Source organism: Arachis hypogaea, chromosome 15 (assembly GCF_003086295.3).
Source record: "Arachis hypogaea cultivar Tifrunner chromosome 15, arahy.Tifrunner.gnm2.J5K5, whole genome shotgun sequence".
Classification (NCBI taxonomy): Eukaryota; Viridiplantae; Streptophyta; class Magnoliopsida; order Fabales; family Fabaceae; genus Arachis; species Arachis hypogaea.
This window is the reverse complement of record NC_092050.1, coordinates 77302717-77316799: the sequence shown is the minus strand read 5'-3', so window position 1 is coordinate 77316799 and position 14083 is coordinate 77302717. Positions and strand designations below refer to the sequence as shown.

At 37.6% G+C, this 14083-nt stretch overlaps 1 non-coding gene across 1 annotated transcript; it reads right to left on the bottom strand.

Moving 5' to 3' along the window:
- Positions 1-4128: 4128 nt before the first annotated feature.
- LOC112753273 (small nucleolar RNA R71) lies at positions 4129-4236 on the bottom strand. Its single transcript, XR_003177666.1, has one exon. It is a non-coding gene; the product is annotated as a small nucleolar RNA R71 (small nucleolar RNA).
- Between the last annotated feature and the right edge of the window lie 9847 nt (positions 4237-14083).

The window sequence follows — 14083 nt, the reverse complement described above, 5'->3', positions numbered from 1 at the left end:
ACAAGGAAAAGCCTGGGCGTGCCACTTGGGCTCGAAGTTGTGGCACGCGAAGGACATCAACACATATGGCGTGTGATGAGCGGATAATTTATACGCTTTTTGGCATTGTTTTTAGTATGTTTTTAGTAGAATCTGGTTACTTTTAGGGATGTTTTCATTAGTTTTTATGTTAAATTCACATTTCTGGACTTTACTATGAGTTTGTGTATTTTTCTGTGATTTCAGGTATTTTCTGGCTGAAATTGAGGGACTTGAGCAAAAATCAGATTCAGAGGTAGAAGAAGGACTGCTGATGCTGTTGGATTCTGACCTCCCTGCACTCAAAGTGGATTTTCTGGATCTACAGAACTCAAAATGGCGCTATTCCAATTGTGTTGGAAAGTAGAAATCCAGGGCTTTCCAGAAATATATAATAGTCCATACTTTGCCCAATTTTAGATGACGCAAATTGGCGTTCAACGCCAGTTCTCTGCCCAATTCTGGCGTCCAGCGCCAGAAACAAGTTGCAAAGTGGAGTTCAACGCCCAAACTGGCACAAAAGCTGGCGTTCAACTCCAGAAAGAGCCTCTGCACGTGTAACATTCAAGCTCAGCCCAAGCACACACCAAGTGGGCCCCAGAAGTGGATTTATGCATCAATTACTTACTTCTGTAAACCCTAGTAGCTAGTTTATTATAAATAGAACTTTTTACTATTGTATTAGACATCCTGAGTTTTATCTTCGGATCATAGTAGTCTTGGTTACTCCGGTTCCCCTCTGGGGCCGAGACCAATGAACTCCATTATCACTTATGTATTTTCAACGGTAGAGTTTCTACACTCCATAGATTAAGGTGTGGAGCTCTGCTGTTCCTCAAAGATTAATGCAAAGTACTACTGTTTTTCTATTCAATTCAACTTATTCTGCTTCTAAGATATTCATTCGCACTTCAACCTGAATGTGATGAATGTGACAATCATCATCATTCCCTATGAACGCGTGCCTGACAACCACTTCCGTTCTACCTTCGATTGAATGATTATCTCTTGGATCTCTTAATCAGAATCTTCGTGGTGTAAGCTAGATTGATGGCAGCATTCATGAGAATCCGGAAAGTCTAAACCTTGTCTGTGGTATTCCGAGTAGGATTCTGGGATTGAATGACTGTGATGAGCTTCAAACTTGCGATTGCTGGGCGTAGTGACAGACGCAAAAGGAGGGTGAATCCTATTCCAGCATGATCGGGAACCTCAGATGATTAGCCGTGCTGTGACAGAGCATTTGGACCATTTTCACAAGAGGAGGGGATGTAACCATTGACAACGGTGATGCCCTTGCATAAAGCCAGCCATAGAAAGGAGTAAGACTGATTGGATGAAGACAGCGGGAAAGCAGAGATTCAGAGGAACGAAAGCATCTCTACACACTTATCTGAAATTCTCACCAATGAATTACATAAGTGTTTCTATCCTTATTTTCTATTTAATTAGTATTAATTTCGAAAACTCCATAACTATTTTATATCCGCCTGACTGAGATTTACAAGGTGACCATAGCTTGCTTCATACCAACAATCTCCGTGGGATCGACCCTTACTCACGTAAGGTTTATTACTTGGACGACCCAGTGCACTTGCTGGTTAGTTGTATCGAAGTTGTGACAAATTATGAATTGAGATTAGAGCACCAAGTTTTTGGAGCCATTACCAGAGATCACAATTTCGTGCACCAAGTTTTTGACGCCGTTGCCGGGGATTGTTCGAGTTTGGACAACTGATGGTTCATCTTGTTGCTCAGATTGGGTTTCTTTTCGTTTTCTTTTCAAAAAGTTTTCAAAAATTTTTCAAAAAAAAAAAAATCTTTCAAAAATTTCTCCTTTGTGTTCGAAAAAAATTTTAAAATAAAAATGTTTTCAAAAATATATTTTTCTTCAGAATTTTTAAGAATGAATTCTAGAGTTTCATGAAGCATGTTGAAGCCTGGCTGGCTGTAAAGCCATGTCTAATTCTTTTGGATAGGGCATGTTAGGCTTGTCATGTCTGAGTTACATACTAAAGCTTGGCTGGCTATTAAGCCATGCCTAACCCTTTGATTGGAGCTTTAGTTTAAAGAGCATAAGATTCCTGGAATTCATATTAAAAATTTTGGAATCCTTATTTTTCTTTTTTTTAAAATGATTTTCGAAAAAAATCAAAAGAAAATACCAAAAAAATCATAAAATCATAAAAATCAAAAATATTTTATGGTTCTTGTTTGAGTCTTGAGTCAAGTTGAAAGTTTGGTGTCAATTGCATATTCATCTTGCATTTTTCGAAAATTCATGCATTCATAGTGTTCTTCATGATCTTCAAGTTGTTCTTGGTAAGTCTTCTTGTTTAATCTTGATATTTTCTTGTTTTGGATATTTTCTTGTTCTACATGTGCATTCTTGCATCCATAGAGTCTAAACATGAAAGATTTCTAAGTTTGGTGTCTTGCATGTTTTCTTTGCATATGAAAATTTTCAAAAATAAGTTCCTGATGTTCATCATAACATTCAAAGTGTTCTTGGTGTTCATCTTGACATTCATAGTGTTCTTGCATGCATTCCTTGTTTTGATCCAGAAATAAAAGAGAAAAACATGAAAATGATGTTTTAATTTTTTCTCTCTCATCATAAAAATTCAAAAAAGTTAAAAAAAATATCTTTTCCTTTTTCTTCTCTTAAAATTTCGAAAATTAGATTTGACTTTTTCAAAAATTTTTAAAATCTAGTTGTTTTCATGAGTCAAATCAAATTTTCAATTTAAAAAATTTTATCTTTTTCAAAATCTTTTTCAAAAATCAAATCTTTTTCATTTTTCTTGATTATTTTCGAAAATTATAAAAATATTTTTCAAAAATCTTTTTCTTAATTTTATCTCATAATTTTCGAAAATAACATCATCAATTAATGTTTTGATTCAAAAATTTCAAGTTTGTCACTTGCTTGTTAAGAAAGATTCAAACTTTGAGTTCTAGAATCATATCTTGTGATTTCTTATGAATCAAGTCATTATTTGTGATTTTAAAAATCAAATCTTTTTCAAAACTAATTTCAACCATATCTTTTCAAAAATATCTTCTTATCTTATCTTTTTCAAAAAGTTGATTTCAAAATATCTTTTCTAACCTCCTAACTTCTTATCTTTTCAAAATTTGTTTCAACTAACTAACTAACTTTTTGTTTGTTTCTTATCTTTTTCAAAACTACCTAACTAACTCTCTCTCTCTCTAATTTTCGAAAATATCTTCCCTCTTTTTCAAAATTTCTTTTTTTAACTAATTATTTTAATTGTTGATTTCAAATTTTCGAAAATTACTAACCTTTTTCAAAAACTATTTTTGAAAATCACTAACTCTTTTTTAAAAATTATTTTCGAAATTTTTCCTCTCTCATCTTATTCTACTTATTTATTCATCTACTAAACATCTCCTCACCTCACATCTCTACTCTCCTCACCCTTGTGTTTCTTTCCTTACATTACATTCTTTGTCCCCTTCCTTTCTTCCACTCACACAGGGACCTCTATACTGTGGTATAAAGGATCCCTATTATTATTATTATTATTTTTTCTGTGCCCTCTTCTTTGTCATATGAGCAGGAGCAAGGACAAGAATATTCTTGTTGAAGCAGATCCAGAACCTGAAAGGACTCTGAAGAAGAAACTAAGAGAAGCTAAATTACAACAATCCAGAGATAACCTTTTAGAAATTTTCGAACAGGAAGAGGAGATGGCAGCCGAAAATAATAATAATGCAAGGAGAATGCTTGGTGACTTTACTGCACCTAATTCCAATTTACATGGAAGAAGCATCTCCATTCCTGCCATTGGAGCAAACAACTTTGAGCTGAAACCTCAGCTAGTTTCTCTGATGCAGTAGAACTGCAAGTTTCATGGACTTCCATCTGAAGATCCTTTTCAGTTCTTAACTGAATTCTTGCAGATCTGTGATACTGTTAAGACTAATAGAGTAGATTCTGAAGTCTACAGGCTCATGCTTTTCCCTTTTGCTGTAAGAGACAGAGCTAGAGTGTGGTTGGATTCTCAACCCAGAGATAGCCTGAACTCTTGGGACAAGCTGGTCACGGCTTTCTTAGCCAAGTTCTTTTCTCCTCAAAAGCTGAGCAAGCTTAGAGTGGATGTTCAAACCTTCAGACAGAAAGAAGGTGAATCCCTCTATGAAGCTTGGGAAAGATACAAGCAGCTGACCAAAAAGTGTCCTTCTGACATGCTTTCAGAATGGACCATCCTGGATATATTCTATGATGGTTTATCTGAGCTATCAAAGATGTCATTTGATACTTCTGCAGGTGGATCCATTCACCTAAAGAAAATGCCTGCAGAAGCTCAAGAACTCATTGACATGGTTGCTAATAACCAGTTTATGTACACTTCTGAGAGGAATCCTGTGAGTAATGGGACGCCTATGAAGAAGGGAGTTCTTGAAATTGATACTCTGAATGCCATATTGGCTCAAAACAAAATATTGACTCAGCAAGTCAATATGATTTCTCAAAGTCGGAATGGAATGCAAGCTGCATCCAACAGTACTCAAGAGGCATCTTCAAAAGAAGAAGCTTATGATCCTGAGAACCCTGCAATAGCAGAGGTGAATTACTTAGGTGAACCTTATGGAAACACCTATAATCCATCATGAAGAAATCATCCAAATCTCTCATGGAAGGATCAACAAAAGCCTCAATAAGGCTTTAGTAATGGTGGAAGATACAGGTTTAGCAATAGCAAGCCTTTTCCATCATCCACTCAGCAAAAGACAGAGAACTCTGAACAAAATACCTCTAATTTAGCAAACTTAGTCTCTGATCTATCCAAGGCTATTGTAAGTTTTATGAATGAAACAAGGTCTTCCATTAGAAATTTGGAAGCACAAGTGGGCCAGCTGAGTAAAAGGATTACTGAAATCCCTTCTAGTACTCTCCCAAGCAATACAGAAGAAAATCCAAAAGGAGAGTGCAAGGCCATTGAATTAATCACCATGGCCGAATCTGTGAAGGAAGGAGAGGACATGAATCCCAAGGAGGAAGACCTCCTGGGACGTCCAGTGATCAATAAGGAGCTTCCCTTTGAGGAACCAAAGGAATCTGAGGCTCACCTAGAGACCCTAGAGATTCCATTAAACATCCTTATGCCATTCATGAGCTCTGATGAGTATTCCTCTTCTGAAGAGAATGAGAATGTCACTGAGGAGCAAGTCACCAAGTACCTTGGTGCAATCATGAAGCTGAATGCCAAATTATTTGGCATTGAAACTTGGGCAGATGAACCTCCCTTGTTCACCAATGAAGTAAGTGATCTGGATCAACTGACATTGCCTCAGAAGAAACAAGATCCTGGAAAGTTCTTAATACCTTGTACCATAGGCACCATGATCTTTAATGCTCTGTGTGACCCTTGTTCAGGAATAAACCTCATGCCCCTCTCTGTAATAGAGAAACTGGGAATCTATGGGGTACAAGCCACTAAAATCTCATTAGAGATGGCAGACAATTCAAGAAAACAGGCTTATGGACAAGTAGAGGACATGTTAGTAAAGGTTGAAGGCCTTTACATCCCTGCTTATTTCATAGTCCTAGATACTGGGAAGTATGAGGATGAATTCATCATCCTTGGAAGACCCTTCCTAGCCACAGCAAGAGCTGTGATTGATGTGGACAGAGGAAAATTGATCCTTCAATTAAATGAGGACAACCTTGTGTTTACAACTCAAGGATCTCTCTCTGCATCCATGGAGAGGAAGCATAAAAAGCTTCTCTCAAAGCAGAGTCAAACAAAGCCCCCACAGTCAAACTCTAAGTTTGGTGTTGGGAGGCCACAACCAAACTCAAAGTTTGGTGTCAAACCCCCATATCCAAACTCTAAGTTTGGTGTTGGGAGGTCTCAACAAAGCTCTGCACATCTGTGAGGCTCCATGAGAGCTCACTGTCAAGCTATTGACATTAAAGAAGCGCTTGTTGGGAGGCAACCCAATCTTTATTTATTTATTTTTCTTGTTCTTTCATGTTTTATTAGGTTCATGATCATGCGGAGTTACAAAATAAATATAAAAATTGAAAACGGAATCAAAAACAGCAGAAGAAAAATCACACCCTGGAGGAATACCTTACTGGCGTTTTAACGCCAATAAGAAGCATGTTTTGGGCGTTCAACGCCAGAACAGAGCATCATTCTGGCGCTGAACGCCAGAAATGGGCAGCATCTGGGCGTTTGAACGCCAGAAATGCACCCTGGAGAAGAGCTGGCGCTGAACGCCCAGAACAAGCATGGTTCTGGCGTTCAACGCTAGAAATGGGCAACAAATGGGCGTTCAACGCCCAAAACAAGCACCAATCTGGCGCTGAACGCCCAGAGTTGTGTGCAAGGGCATTTTGCATGCCCAATTTGGTGCAAGGTTGTAAATCCTTGAACACCTCAGGATCTGTGGACCCCACAGGATCACCTCAGGATCTGTGGACCCCACAGGATCCCCACCAATCTTTATTGCTTGGAGATGCATGCTCCAGTGGAGCGCTCCGTTTGGAAAGTGAACTTGGCATTCACTTCTCCCTTGGTGCGCCTTTGTTGCGCCTTGTTGCCTCTAGCATTCACTATTTGAACGCTGCGCTCAAATTTTGAGTGCTACACTTGGTTGGGTGCTGCCTTGGACGCGCGCATTGTTTCCCTTGGCTCTCTCTCTTTGAAAATGTTCACTAAGTGAATGTGGCGTTCACTTTTTGAACGCTACCCTTTGTTGCACGCCTTGGTGCACTTGTTTCCTTGGTGCGTGATGGTCTTCCTTGGGCGTTCACTTATTGAACACTGCGTTCAAAGTTTGAGTGCCACCCTTTGCTTCTTTAGTGCATTTGGCTTGAGCTTCCTCCCCAAGGCTTGAAACCCACAATAAAGTTCATAAAGTGAATGGCAAGTTCACTTTTTGAACGCTATCCCTTGCCTCTTTGATGCGTTGTATTAGTGAACTCCAAGTTCACTCTTTGAACGTTGCTCCCTTGATTGGCCTCCCCCTTTTCTTCATTTCTTCACCTACAAGCAACCAAACAAACAATCAAAGTATCACCAAATTCACAAGGTCTTTGCATTATTCATGAAATCAATTAATTCTATCATAAACCCTATGATTTTTTGTAAAATAAATGATGGTATATTGATTCAAGATAATCATGAAAATCCACTCCAATTACTTACTTATTGTGCAAGAAACCTAATGAAACTAATGAAAAATGCTTGTAAAACTAGCATAAAATGACTTGTTGGTGCACGAAATTGTGATCACACTTTTCACAACTCCAGTACAACTAACCAGCAAGTGCACTGGGTAGTCCAAGTAATAAAACCTTACGCGAGTAAGGATCGATCCCACGGAGATTGCCGGCTTGAAGTAAGCTATGGTCATCTTGTAAAATCTTAGTCAGGCGGATTCAATTGGTTATGAGTTTTGATAATTGAAAGATAAATAAAACGTAAAATTAAAATAAAGATACTTATGTAATTCATTGGTGGAAATTTCAGATAAGCATTTGGAGATGCTTTGTAGCTTCTAAACCTCTGCTTTCCTATTGTCTTCATCCAATCATGCGTGCTCCCTTCCATGGCAAGCTTTATGTTAGTGGATAATCGTTGTCAATGGCTACCATCCGTCCTCTCAATGAAAATGGTTCAGGTATGGTTTCTGTATGGCTAATCAACTGTCGGATCTCTCGTCTCGGATGAAAAATACCAGGCACAGCTACCGCACGACTAATCATCTGTCGGTTCTCACTTGTGTTGGAATAGGATCTCTCTATCCTTTTGCACACTGTCACTGCGCCCAACATTCATGAGTTTGAAGCTCGTCACAATCATCCCGTCCCAGATCCTAATCGGAATACCACAGACAAGGTTTAGACTTCCGGATCTAAGGAATGCTGCCAATTGGTTCTAGCCTCTACCACGAAGGTTCTAATCTCACGGATTTGAATGCTCTGTTGTTAGGAGAGGCAAGTCAAATCCATGGATCAGAGACCCAAGAGACTATACTCCGGCTGTTGTCCAATGACTACGTTGAACATCATGTAGACCGCTTGTGATTGTTAGGCACGCGGATCTTGGCTAAGCGAGTAACGAAGATAGTGGGTGATTGTCACGGGTCACCCCTTCATTCTGACTTAATTGAATTAAGTATGAGAGTATATCTTGGAGAAGAAGTAAGCGTGAATTGAAAGAGAAACAATAGTACTTGCATTAATTCATGAAGAACAGCAGAGCTCCGTACCTTAATCTATGAGGTGCAGAAACTCCACCGTAGAAAATATATAAGAGAAAAAGGTCTAGGCCTGGCCGAATGGCCAGCCTACCAAATGTGAACAATGGCATAAGCTGATAAAAAAAGTCTCAATACAATAGGAAAGACTAGTATTTATACTAAACTAGTTACTAAAGATTATAGAAATTGAGTAAGTAAGTGTAGATAGTGCAGAAATCCACTTCCGGGACCCACTTGGTGTGTGCTTGGGCTGAGCATTGAGCTTTTCACGTGCATAGGCCTTTTCTGGAGTTAAACGCCAGCTTGGATGCCAGTTTGGGCGTTTAACTCCAGTTCTGGTGCCAGTTCCGGCGTTTTACGCCAGAAAAGGGTCTCTGGCTGGCGTTGAATGCCAGTTTGGGCCATTAAATCTTGGGAAAAGTATGGAGTATTATATATTGCTGGAAAACCCAAGATGTTATCTTTCCAGCCCAATTGAGAACGCGCCAATTGAACTTCTGTAGCTCGAGAAAAATGTGTTTGAGTGCAGGGAGGTCAGAATCCAACAGCATCTGTAGTCCTTTCTCAGCCTCTGAATCAGATTTTTGCTCAGGTCCGTCAATTTCAGCCAGAAAATACCTGAAATTACAGAAAACACACAAACTCATAGTAAAGTCCAGAAATGTGATTTTTGCATAAAAACTAATAAAAATATAATAAAAAGCAACTAGAACATACTAAAAACTATGTAAAAACAATGCCAAAAAGCGTATAAATTATCCGCTCATCACTTGTCATCACAACACCAAACTTAAACCTTGCTTGTCCCCAAGCAAGCACTAAACATGAGAAGAAATGGAATGAAATAGAGAAGTATATAAGTCCTTATTTAGCAGATAATAGAATTTGAACCATGGGGTTTTATGCAGATAAAAATGCAGCTCAATTATTCTTTGCTGATAGAAAGGAAATGCTTCTTTGAAGATTCACTAGAGTTATTGTTATAATTCCCTGCTCTTTGATTGATCCCTTTTTTATTTTTCCTTCATTCTTTTTCTTAGAAAGCTTATTTCTCAATGGTGGCTCAGTGTCAAGTGTTACAACAGCCTTTTGGCTCAATTTTTCTCAGCACTTCTTAACTACAGACACTTGGCTCACAATTCTTCTTAGGAACATTGATGCCCAGCACCTCTTTGGGTTACTAAATGCTTTGTAAGTAGGTTGCTCTTGATAATGGACTTTCGGTTGATAATCCCAGATTAGTTAATCCAAGTTACCAAGTTTTAAAAGACTCCACAGAACCTAATTCTTTAAGCATATCCTAGTATAAGAAACACCACAGGCATATGTCCTAAGGTCCAAGCTATTGGTGTCTAGTCTTATTATTTGTTTCTTTCTTTCTTGTTGCCAATCCTTGGCTTTTCTTCTCTTTTTCTTTCTTACCTTTCTACGTTCCTCAGGGATGTTCATTAATTGAAGGTTTTATAACAGCAACTAAGTTCACACTACAAGAGATATTCTCTTCTGCAGCTTTTATTATTGAGCTTATCATCCAATCAAGCAATTACCACCACAAGTGTTTATTCTAATTCCTACAACATTGGACAATCACTTTCTATTTCAAACATTTTCTCTTATTGATGCAAAAAGGACAAGACATAATTTAGCAAATGAGTGATAACCGACATAATACAAATCCTAATAATAATCTACCAAGATATGAAAATGCAGAACTTAAAACATTTGGAGGCATATCATGTTTCAGATATGCATCATCCTTATTTAATTAGAACTATAAAAGGGACTCCACCACCTCTTAATTGTTGTCCTCTTTTCCTTTGTTGGATTCTCCTTTCTTCTTCCTCTTCTTGTTTGTTTCTTGTGGTTCTTCAACAGGGCACCTCCGATCCCAAATGTGGTCTACTTGATCCCAGAGCCCAGCATCCTTCAATCCTTGTTGTATGTGTGCTACATTGTTCTTGGCTTTTCCTCTCTGATGGTCTATGATGAGCGGATAATTTATACGCTTTTTGGCATTGTTTTTAGTATGTTTTTAGTAGAATCTAGTTACTTTTAGGGATATTTTCATTGGTTTTTATGTTAAATTCACATTTCTGGACTTTACTATGAGTTTGTGTATTTTTCTGTGATTTCAGATATTTTCTGGCTGAAATTGAGGGACTTGAGCAAAAATCAGATTCAGAGGTTGAAGAAGGACTGCTGATGTTGTTGGATTCTAACCTCTCTGCACTCAAAGTGGATTTTCTGGAGCTACAGAACTCGAAATGGCGCGCTTCCAACTGCGTTGGAAAATAGACATCCAGAGCTTTCCAGAAATGTATAATAGTCCATACTTTGCCCAAGTTTAGACGACGCAAACTGGCGTTAAACGCCAGCTCTCTGCCCAATTCTGGCGTCCAGCGCCAGAAACAAGTTGGAAAGTGGAGTTCAACGCCCAAACTGGCACCAAAACTGGCGTTCAACTCCAGGAATGACCTCTACACGTGTAACACTCAAGCTCAGCCCAAGCACACACCAAGTGGGCCCCGGAAGTGGATTTATGCATCAATTACTTACTTCTATAAACCCTAGTAGCTAGTTTATTATAAATAGGACCTTTTACTATTGTATTAGACACCTTTGGACGCCTGGTTCTTAGATCAGAGGGGCTGGCCATTCGGTCATGCCTGGACCTTTCACTTATGTATTTTTAATGGTAGAGCTTCTACACTCCATAGATTAAGGTGTGGAGCTCTGCTGTTTCTCAAAGATTAATGCAAAGTACTACTGTTTTCTATTCAATTCAACTTATTCCACTTCTAAGATATTCATTCGCACTTCAACCTGAATGTGATAAACGTGACAATCATTATCATTCCCTATGAACACGTGCCTGACAACCACTCCCGTTCTACCTCCGATTGAATGAATATCTCTTAGATTACTAATACAGGAGACCGAGTCCGAGATATTGGGATCTTCGTGGTATAAGCTAGATTGATGGCGGCATTCATGAGAATCCGGAAAGTCTAAACCTTGTCTGTGGTATTTCGAGTAGGATTCTGGGATTGAATGACTGTGACGAGCTTCAAACTCGCGATTGCTGGGCCTAGTGACAGACGCAAAAGGATAGTAAATCCTATTCCAGTATGATCGAGAACCTCCAGATGATTAGCCATGCAGTGACAGCGCATCGGACCATTTTCACAGGGAGGAATAGGATGCAACCAACGACAAAGGTGATGCCTCCAGACGATTAGCCGTGCTGTGACAGAGCATTTGGATCATTTTCCCGAGAGAGATCGAAAGTAGCCATTGACACCGGTGACATCCTTACATAAAGCTAGCCATAGAAAGGAGTAAGATTGATTGGATGAAGACAGCAGGAAAGCGGAGGTTCAGAGGAATGAATGCATCTCCATACGCTTATCTGAAATTCCCACCAATGATTTACATAAGTATTTCTATCCTTATTCTATTAGTTATTTTTAAAAACCCCATTACTATTTTATATCTGCCTGACTGAGATTTACAAGGTGACTATAGCTTGCTTCATACCAACAATCTCCGTGGGATTCGACCCTTACTCACGTAAGGTATTACTTGGACGACCCAGTGCACTTGCTGGTTAGTTGTGCGAAGTTGTGAACCATGGTATTGGCATCATGTTTTTGGTGCCATTACCAGGGAAAGAAAGAGCAATGAATTTTACATAATCAAGGTGTAATCACAATTTCGTCCACCAAGTTTTTGGCGCCGTTGCCGGGGATTGTTCGAGTTTGGACAACTGACGGCTTATCTTGTTGCTCAGATTAGGTAATTTTCTTTTTGTTTTCTCTTCAAAAATTTTTCAAAAATCTTTCAAAATTTTCTCCTTTGTTTTCGAAAAAAAATTTTAAAATAAAAATGTTTTCAAAAATAAATTATTCTATGGCTTCAAAACTTTCAAGAATGAATTCTAGAGTTTCATGGTAACATGTTGAATCCTATCTGGCTGAAAAGCCATACCCAAACTCCTTTGGGATTGGTCTTCAACTAATCACCTCAATGGATGTAAATCCATTCATAGTGTTCTTCATGATCTTCATGTTGTTCTTGGTAAGTCTTTTTGTTTGATCTTTGCATTTGCATGTTTTGTGTCTTTTCTTGTTTTTCATATGCATTCTTGAATTCTTAGTGTTTAAGCATTAAAGAATTCTAAGTTTGGTGTCTTGCATGTTTTCTTTGCATTAAACAATTTTCAAAAATATGTTCTTGATGTTCATCATGATCTTCATAGTGTTCTTGGTGTTCATCTTGACATTCATAGTGTTCTTGCATGCATTCCTTGTTTTGATTCAAAAATAAAAGAGAAAAACATGAAAATGATGTTTTAATTTTTCTCTCTCATCATTCAAAATTAAAAAATCAAAAAAATATCTTCCCTTTTTTCTCTCATCAAATTCGAAAATTGAGTTGACTTTTTCAAAAATTTTTAAAAATCAAGTTGTTTCTTATGAGTCAAATCAAATTTTCAATTTAAAAATCTTATCTTTTTCAAATCTTTTTCAAAAATCAAATCTTTTTTCATTTTTCTTAGTTATTTTCGAAAACTCTAAAAATATTTTTCAAAAATCTTTTTCTTATTTTTATATCATAATTTTTGAAAATAACATCATCAATTAATGTTTTGATTCAAAAATTTCAAGTTTGTTACTTGCTTGTTAAGAAAGATTCAAACTCTGAGTTCTAGAATCATATCTTGTGATTTCTTGTGAATCAAGTCATTAATTGTGATTTTAAAAATCAAATCTTTTTCAAAACTAATTTCAATCATATCTTTTCAAAAATATCTTCTTATCTTATCCCTTTCAAAAAATTGATTTTCAAATTTGTTTCAACTAACTAACTAACTTTTTGTTTGTTTCTTATCTTTTTCAAAACTACCTAACTAACTCTCTCTCTCTCATTTTTCAAAAATATCTTCTCTCTTTTTCAAAAATTTCTTTTTAATTAACTAATTATTTTATTTTCTATTTGAATTTTCGAAAAAAAATACTAACCTTTTTCAAAAACCATTTTCGAAAATCACTAACTCTTTTTCAAAAATTATTTTCGAAAATTCTCTCCTCCTCTCATCCCCTTCTATTTATTTATTCATCTACTAACACTTCTCTTCATCTCACATCACGGCTCCTATGCTTACCCTTGTGTTTGGATTCTTCATTCTTCTTCACCCCTATTTCTTTTCTTCTTCTACTAACAATAATGAACCTCTTTACTGTGACATAGATGATTCCTCTTCTTTTCTTTTTCTCTTCTCTTTCTTATGAGCAGGGACAAAGAAAAAGGCATTCTTGTTGAAGCTGATCCAGAACCTGAAAGGACTCTGAAGAGAAAACTAAGAGAAGCTAAATTACAACAATCCAGAGACAACCTTATTGAAAATTTCGAACAAGTAAAGGAGATGGCAGCCGAACCCAACAACAATAATGCAAGGAGAATGCTTGGTGACTTTACTGGACCTAATTCCAAATTACATGGAAGAAGCATCTCCATTCCTGCTATTGGAGCAAACAATTTTGAGTTGAAACCTCAGCTAGTTTCTCTGATGCAGCAGAACTGCAAGTTTCATGGACTTCCATCTGAAGATACTTTTCAGTTCTTAACTGAATTCTTGCTGATATGTGATACTGTTAAGACTAATGGAGTAGATCCTGAAGTCTACAGCCTCATGCTTTTCCCTTTTGCTGTAAGAGATAGAGCTAGAGTGTGGTTGGATTCTCAACCCAGAGATAGCCTGAACTCTTGGGATAAGCTGGTCACGGCTTTCTTAGCCAAGTTCTTTCCTCCTCAAAAGCTGAGC